The sequence below is a fragment of the Octodon degus genome, unplaced genomic scaffold, assembly GCF_000260255.1.
Source record: "Octodon degus isolate 3935 unplaced genomic scaffold, OctDeg1.0 scaffold00119, whole genome shotgun sequence".
NCBI classification, from domain to species: Eukaryota; Metazoa; Chordata; class Mammalia; order Rodentia; family Octodontidae; genus Octodon; species Octodon degus.
Window position 1 is genome coordinate 6,387,544 of NW_004524695.1, and position 9,254 is coordinate 6,396,797.

Genomic DNA, 9,254 nt, shown 5'->3' on the forward strand with positions numbered 1-9,254 from the left:
TCAGCCCAAGGGGGTGGGAGAGGGTCCGGCCCACGCTGCGCCTGGGCTGGGACAGGTCCCGCTGGCACAAGGTAGCAGGAAGCTCTCCAAACACTCACTGGACCTGGGCTAGGACTGGGTCTGGGGGTTCCCAGAACTCGGCAGAAATTCCTACTTGGCAGGTGGGGTGGGGGAGGTACTGCGGAGTGGTGGGGTGTAGCCTGAGGGGGTGAGAGAGGGTCTGGCCCATGCTGCGCCTGGGCTGGGACTGGTCCCGCTGGCGCAGGGTAGCAGGAAGCTCTCCACACACTCACCGGACCTGGGCTAGGACTGGGTCTGGGGGTTCCCGGAAGTCGGCAGAAATTCTTCTTCATCACCTTCCTATCACACTTTCCTAAGGATACCCTAAGGACCTTCCAAATAACCTCACAGTGTCCCTCCACACTTGCACTTCTATGAGGGCTTTCTAGTATGTCACCGCTCACTCTGTCCAACCACACATTATCCTTGCTTCTATGTATCAGCCAAGAGATTATTTTCTTACTCCTTAAACCTCTGTTTTCATCTTTGAGAATCAATATTTCCCCCATTTATCACTAGCTTTAAATGGCTCCAAAGTACCACAGATTAAATTTAGAGTTTAGATCACTAAAGATTCTTAAATATTGACATAAAGGAAAAGCCTTAAGAAATTATGCTGTAAACTCATATCTGAGATGATGAGTCAACCAAGTAAAATATAATAAGTACAGATGGGACCTGCTCAACATCCCAGCATTTTAGGAGACTGGGGCAGGAGGATCTCAAGGTCAAGCCTAGCACAGGTAACTTAGTGACTTAGTGAGATCCTACCTCAAAAAAGAACAGTAAAAATAAAATGGCTGGGAAAAGGGAAATAGGGAGGGGGACAGGGAAGGAAGGAAGGAAGGAAGGAAGGAAGGAAGGAAGGAAAGGGGAAGACAAAAATGAGAAAAGAAAAATAAGACAAACAGCAATTCTTGTGAACAAGGAGAGAACAAGCTGGTTTGAAAAGATAGGATGTGAATGGGGGAAAAAAAGAGAGAAAAGATATAGCATGCACAGATACAAATTCCCCATAATGAATGTGGTTATCCTGGTTACCTGAATTGTACCAATAAATTAATTATTTTTTTTTAAAAAGGAGTGAAGTACAGCTGGATGCAAAGTATTATATTATCTGGTAGCATCAGGAGGAAAGCGAAGAGGAGGAGATCAATTACTTTTCCTTTTTCTCAAGATCACCTGAGAAAGGTTACTTCTTTCTTTTTCTTTTCTTTTCTTTCTTTTTCTTTTTCTTTTTTTTTGTACTGGGAATTGAACTCAGGACCTTGCACTTGCCATTCAGGTGCTCCCACTGCTGCGCTATATCAGTACCCAAGTCACTTCTTTCTGGCTTTTCCAGGACCAGTGTTAACTTGAAAAGAGCCAGTGGAGCCTCTATGAGGAAGAAAGGAAGAACAGGGTGTAGGCCAACTCCAGAGTAGCAAGAACCCTCTTCGTTCCTCTTCCATCTTCCCCAAGTAATTTTACAAGCCTCTGTGTGCTTGTTCATAGCATGCAACAAAGGCTCCTGACATTCCTGAAGGGATAAATGCAGGGGGAGGAGAATTGTTGATAGCTAGGACAAAGATGACGAATGCCAAACCCCGAAGTCTCTAAAAATAAAAAATTTGTGGAACCTACAAGTTTCTTCCTGGCCAAGGTCTGTCTTGAGGACCTGCTTGTACAAGACAACTGCCCACACTGTCCCTTCTCACACCCCTTACTCATCATTGGCCAAAGGCCTGGCGGCAGCAGGAAGCTTCCATTTCCCTCAGCCCATCAGTGAAGAGGCAAGGCGTAAGTGTCTTCCACTCCTGTCCCGTACTGGAGATATGGCTATTTTTCCAGAGTGATGACACATGGGAAAGGTGGGTCGGACTAGCCTGGAGTGGAGATACATATATAAGACATGGTTGAAACATATACTGAACATTTAAATTGTAAAAATTTCATTACAGTAAAAGTCACTTTGCTATTAATTTCCCTCAAAATATTCTCCCTGACATCAGACATATTCTATTGTCCTTGCCTGTTTCTGAAGTATTTCTGGAATTCCTCTTTCGTGAGTGTCTTTAGTTGCAGTGCTGTGAACTGAGAGTCTCAACATCCTGAACTGACTCAAAATGTTTACCTTTACTAGTCACTGTGATGTTGGGGAAGGGCAAGAGATTGTGTGGTGCCAGGTCTGGTGAATAAGGTAAAAGAGAACGCACCACTGATGTTTCTACAAGCTTCTCTTCCCCCTGCCTGGAGCTCTGGCAGCAGTGTTCAGTGTATTTTCTTTATTTTTTTGACGGAACCGGGGATTGAACTCAGATCCTTGCGTTTGCCAGTCAAGCGCTTATCCTATTGAGCCATCTCCCCGGCCCCCTTGTATTTTCTTTAAGCAGACTTCATAGACACTTAAAAGAAGTGCAGCTCTAGAACTGTTTCAGAAGTGACCAGGATGATGAGGCAAGTGTGTTCCTAGTGAGGGGAGGTCTGAGTTAACAGTGACATATCTTTCACTGTGGTACATTTTATTTTAAATTTTAACATCCATCAGAGTTTTCCATCATATTTTGAGGACTAGAAATAGAAATCCACAGGGTCATGGCCACTGTCCTCATTCCATGGCATGCTAGCTGCAGATCTAGGCCCAGAACCAATCTTGTAGCTCCTAAACCACTGCTCCTTTGGGACGACTCCAATCTAAGTAAGCAGGGCTCTTCAGAGTAGATGTGAGGCCCCAAACACATCTGTTTGCATAATTTATAGGAGAGGTAAGGGCACGTGGAATTTCAAGCAATCAACTCTGCTGACATTCATGTGAGACATTCTGTACTGGACTTTAAGATTTCTTTGTCAGCCTTTTCCCCTAAATGCCTCTAGCATGTCTTCTTAGTATTGAGCAAACATCAGTTCTGCCAATGTCATGGATTTTGTCAATACAAACTGAAAATGTGTGGGTTTGTTCTCATCGCTAACAACTTTCTTAATTAACCCGCCAATCGAGTCAACAGCACAGTTCACTATTCACTGTTTGCTCTCCAGCGTTGGTCCGCAGAGTCACAGAGTCACGGTGCTCTCTGAGAAGTACAGAACACTTGCCTGAGGTTGTTTTGTTTTCCAGAAAGAAAGGTGGGGAGAGGGGGAGAATCTCACTACCACAGTGAATTTGACTTAATTGGTAAAACTTCCTTCTGGTTGTTTTGCCCCAAGTAGTAGCCCTTCCTTCACTAATAACGTTAATTATAGCAACCACCAGTTATAAAAATGTACCTTGTCTCTTCACTTGGTTTGTTTCTGCAAACTTCTAATTATGAAGTTAGGGATCAGCAAGTGACCCTGCTAGATTTGCAGCAGAGAGGATGTAGGGGTCTCTAACTGCAGGCTGTGGTGGTGAAGCTGGATTCTCTTTGGGCTGCCCAACGCACTGGATAGATAAAGGAAAAAGTCAGGATCCTGATTCTTAAAGCACTCACTTTAAGACAAGAACAATGTTGAAGAGACTTTCTTCAGCTTTAAAACGAAATATATCTCTCTTCATTTCACAAAAGGGACTAGGATATTGCAATTACCGTTTTTTTAAAAAAATGTTTAAATTTAAGGCATGTTAAAAAAATGATCAGGAACAATCTCTGGCTGTGTGTCCGTATTTTCATTTGATTGGGAAGAATATACAATCTTCTTGCCCTACAGGCCTTGAAAACTTGATGTCAGTGTTTCTGTCAGGCTGGGCACTGGTTGAAGACCACGCTGGGCCCAGCATCAGCAAGAAACTACCTTGGTGACCTGTTTCAGCTACACTCCTGTAGGGTAAGAGTGGTGTCATATCGAGTGACACGTCTGCAGAGGACAGTTTGCACAAGCAAGGATAATGTATTCTAGATTGTTCTGTGTCTTTCTGCACCACCCTAGCTTCCTCTCCCCATGCTGCCTTGAAAAGCTGCCCTTTTCTTTGAAGATCATTCTGCTCTGCCCACTCTGTAGTGGGTGGGGGTGGACATTCCCACCCCAGTCCTCTGTGGGAAGTCTGTGGTTAGCCTTCACTTTTATCTCTAAGGGGTGAGAAGGCGGGAAGGATCCTGAGTGCATGTGGCCGCCATGTGTGAATGGAGAGCCAGTGGGTGGGTGGTAATGACCACTACCCATCCTTGCTGTCATAAAGACAGACACTCCCGCACCCACAGACCTCAAGAATTTCCCACAGACTCAGTGGAAATGTTGGGTCCTGGCAGATGGCTTCCAACTAGGGCCTGTATTTGCTTAATGGAATGCTGATGGACAAGTTTTATTTCTCAGAATGAGATTTCTTCATCCCTTCTTCAGTGTGCACTTTTCTCTCATTATGGTTAATCAGATTTTTTTCAACATTTAATTTTAAGACATTGAAATTGTGCCGGCCACTTCTCTGTCTCAGAGAAAGCAAATTCTCATAGAGGTTGTCTTACTCTTAGAAGAATAATTTTGATAAAAAGTAAGTAAGTCTACACTGTTTTGGTGAACTAGATGAGACTGAACTCATTAGCCTGTTAGTACTACTATATAAAGATACCTGAGGCTAGGTGCTTCTAGGAAGAGGGGTTTACTTAGTTCAGCTCTGGGGGTGCAAGGCCTTGGTACTAGCACTGGTTCATCTCTGGCGAGGATCTCGCGACAAGTGACATTACCACGGTGGAAGCACATTCAGAAAGGGGAAATCACTCAGCAGACAGGAAGTCAAAATGCAGGGCAGGGCCAGGACCACTCTTTTAATAACAGTTTTCTTCATCAAGAACTGACTCAAGGTCCCATGAGAACTACCTTCATGTCTTCTCAGGCCAGCAACCCCAATGACTATTATGGTCATCTCAAAATGCAACCCCAACTCTACTTAACTGAGTGCTGGAGAAGGGATAGCAGTATGCAGTTTGGCTGGGGCACAAGCCCTGAGGAGCATGTAGCATCAGAGCACGCACAGGTTCAGAGCACACACTGAACCATGGGTGCTCAGACCTATGGCAGACTGCCAGGCCCAGATCAGTCCCCAGTGGCTCACCTAGTGCCTGGTCACGTACAATACCTTCCTCTCCTAGAGGTGCTTCCTGCCAGAACCCATCATCTGGGTCATTTAAGAGAGAATAGCTACCTGCCAATCTCTGAAGCTTGTCAGTCTTAAGTTAAAAAACAAAAGAATGTAGTTTTCTTTGTATCCAGGACAGGATTTTAGTTCCTCAAGTGAATTTAAGTTAAAAGAGATCAGGGGATACAGCTCAGTAGTATAGTGCTTGCTGGGCAAGCTCAAGGTCCAGAGTTTGATTTCACACACACACACAGAGAGAGAGAGAGAGAGAGAGAGAGAGAGAGAGAGAGAGAGACAGAGAGAGACAGAGACAGAGACAGAGAGAGAGAGAACTAAAAGAGATCACAGAGATCTGTTAGTGCTGATTTTGCAGAGAACTAATCAAATCCAGACAAATTTATCCCTTTGAAAAATAATGAATAGATTTGTATATGGCACAGAACTGACTGCTGACGTAATCCAGTATCTTTTCCATTGTCAAAATTTGCAACTCCTCTAAAATTCTTTTTTTTTTTCAACTTTAAAGAGTCTAAAATTTAGGAAGATGAAAACCTCATCTACTACAATGGAATGTAGACACTAAGCTTGGCTTTTCCAGCTTCACTTATTGGGACATATTCATAGGGTTTCTTCTAGACAGTAGGAGAGTCTAGAATATTCTTGGTAAGATGACTCTAAAAACAAAATTCTCTCTTTTTTAAAACCTAATCTTGGATCTCTCCAAGCTCTTGCCTTTTTGTATAAACCACCAAAGCTACATCCACACCAGGAAGATAGATACGCAGGTACTTCAAAATTTTCACAGTTAAAACCTACCATGTTACCTTAGACTTCCCCTAAGTGGCTCTCCATCCCCCACAAATGTGTGACTCCTGGTAAGGTCTCTGTGGATCAGCTCCATGAACTTTGCCACTCAGTTGTCTAGAATCAGACAGAACTTAGCCCCTACCAACTTTTCTCTTTTCCATTTAAACTGCTCTGGATGCCCATTTGGGTCTTCTCAGCTTCCTTTGGATTACAGTAATCTCCTTGTTCCCTGGGCCTTGCGTCCACTCTATATCTTTCTGCTTACTGCCATTGAAGCAGTCTTTGGAATGTACCAATATGACGATATTCCTTCCTATGGCCCATCAGGTCCTCAGGATAAGGCCAAGATCCCTCCTCTGCAACATAAGCCTCAGCAACCCTCTCCTCACTGTCTTCTTCAAGCCTGTGTCTGTGTCACGCGGCTCACCCTCCTCCTCATTCACCCTCCTCCACATTCTGTGACTCAGCCACCCTCAGCCCTTAGAGGCCTCCGCTTACTCATGCCTCCATTTACCATCCTGGGTTTCCTACCTGTGGTCTGTCCCTCTGCTTTCAGCCTGGTGACAATTTACAGAAATTGTATCGTCTTCTCCACAAACCTTGTTCTAGCTTCTTGATTGCCTAAAGTAAAAGGAACACACCAACTGCTGCGCAGCAACAGGACCCTGTGTCGATTTCTATCCTGGTAATGCTCACATTTCAGGGCAATTGTTCATTCTAGCTGTCCTTCTTGCTATCAAGGTTGACTTGTAGGTAAAGAACAGGTCTTACTTAGGTTTGTTTTTCTCATCCCTAACATGTTATGGGCACACATGATGAGTATCTCTAGAAGGAAGGGAAGGAGGAAAAGAAGATGAGGAGAGAAGAAACAAGCAAGGAGAAAAGTAGACATTTTTGAATGTATTATTGTCTTATTCTTTTCATTTGTATTACTTTTAGAGAGAAAGATATGTAGATAAATATTCATCACTGTTTCCACAAAACCTTTTCCTATAGTAATTACTTCTATAAAACTAAATGAACCTAAAGGCAATATAAAACTTCAGTCAGGCCTCATGGAAAATGCCTGTAATGCTTTCATTCAGGAGGTTGAGGCAGGAGATAGCCATTGGTAACACACTGCAACCCTAAGATTTAAAAAGAAAATCTGTTGTGACTATTGTAGACATTGGTTAAATGCCTTTCCTGTGTTTGGAGAATTCCCCTGTGGCTAGGTTTTCTGGGAAGGTGGAGTAACTGTCCTCCTACAGTGACACAGATTTGGGCATCCACCTTCCCAGTGTTCCTTGCAGCCAGGGCACAGATATGAATACACATATGACCAATTAGATGCACCCATAAGGATCAGCAGTCGATGACATTAAAATGTGAGGACAGAGAATAATTCTTTTCTGGAAGTGGCACTGCTTCTGGCCAGACCTGAGTCTGGCCTTGGTAGCTGGCCAGGTACAGTGGCTGGTGAGACCCAGTGGCTCAGTAGCATCCCCGCTGGCCATTGTGCAGAAGAATGGTAGCCAAAGCAAGCTGCTTCCCTGCATTCCTGCCATTCTAAGCCCAGTCCTCCAGCCACACTCGTGGTTCTCAAGAGAACTAACACATTTTCGGTTATTTTCTTTTATTCTTGTAGCCTTCTCTTTTACAGCTGACAAACTCCAAAGTTCCAGGAGCTCCTTGGTTCCTCCTAAGTGCTGCCAGCTTTGACCCTCTGTACCTAACAGTATCTGTAATTTATGAGTCTGCCGATAAAGTATCTCATCCACTGGTGAGTCAATGACTAGCACATTCCACATGATTAAAAGAATTTTTCTAGGCAGATCATTTTTCACAAAAGCTTCACCGGAACAAGTTTTCCTACAATAAACAATATGCCAAGGAACATGGTATCAGGCATATTATAAATATTCAATAAACACTTGTTGAATGGACTAACAAATGATTCAGACATAGGTGACTGCCACCTGTTTACTAAATCAGCTTGATATTAGGATAAAATTGTATGATGTTACATGGCATTTGGAGAACTTCTTCCTACATGTGATTTAATGATGAACCCACTCAAAAGTAATGCTGCTAGATAGTCTAGTAACCGGCTTCATTCCACAAATATTGATTGGTCCTACTGGAGATATTCAGAGTGTTCACAGTCATGTTATTATTCCTTCATTTACTATTTGTGACACTTGACCAACATCTGGATCTCTAGCCACATCCGTACAATGGCGATGATTATCCTTCTGCAAAGTTTTGTAAATAAATCAGCGTATCATCAATATCTACTTTGGGAGCATCTGTAGTCTTCTCTTTTACAACTGACAAACTCCAAAGTTCTAAGAGCTGTGTTGATTTCTATCCCACCAATGCTCACATTTCAGGGCAATTGTTTGTTCTAGTTGTCTTTCCTGATATCAAGGATGACTTATAGGTAAAGAACAGGCCTTACTTATGTTTGTTTCTCTAGTGCCTGGCATGTCATAGGCGCATGTGATGAGTATTTCTAAAATAATCATTTATTTATTCATTTGGTACAAGGTCTCACTACACAGGGGTTCCGGAGCCAGCATGGCATGCGATACTGGGGATTGAATCTGGGTCCTTGTACTTGCCAGGCAGGTGCTTAGACCGCCGAGCTATCTCCCCGGTATCTTTTACTATCAGTATCTTCTCTTATGTTTAGCCTAGAAACACAAGCAACTTCTCTACTTCAGGCACTGAGTAAGTTTTTATGGATACAGAGGTGAACACAGCTCCATGCTCCTGCTCTCGAGGACTCTGCCATGGATGTAGGGAAGTGGGTGTGTGTGGGGGGGCAGTAAATCCTCTGAGGGCTGCAATGAAAGCAAACATAGAGACTGCTGAGAAAGGACAAGTGATGGGCATTTGCGAATGAAGGAAGGGACGAAAGAATTCCTGGAGGAGATCACCAAGAGGGCAGTCACACAAGAGAAAAGGCAGGAGGAAAAAGCAATGGGCCTCCAAGAACAATGAGCTTTATTAGCAAAGCCAAGCATGGAAAAAAGCATTTTAGGATTTCTACAAGGTGAAGCTCAAGATAGGACTGGAAGGAAGCCATGTCTATAGGGGAGGGCGGATCAGGGTGTGGGTGGTTTTGTATTTTAGATAAGGAGCACAAGATTCTGTGGAATGGGGGCCCCAGAGAATTATATACGCTTAGGTGTTTACAAAACCTCAGCCTGACAATAGCAGAGGATAAATATCGGAAAGCACAGGAATGGGACAAAAGGAGCCTATGAGGCTATCACTCTGGTCAGATGGGTAACTGTGTTGGCCAACCTGAGGAAATGAGGTAAGAGACAGGGAAGAAGGAAGAGAGTCACACAATAGTCAGAAGCCAGGACACATG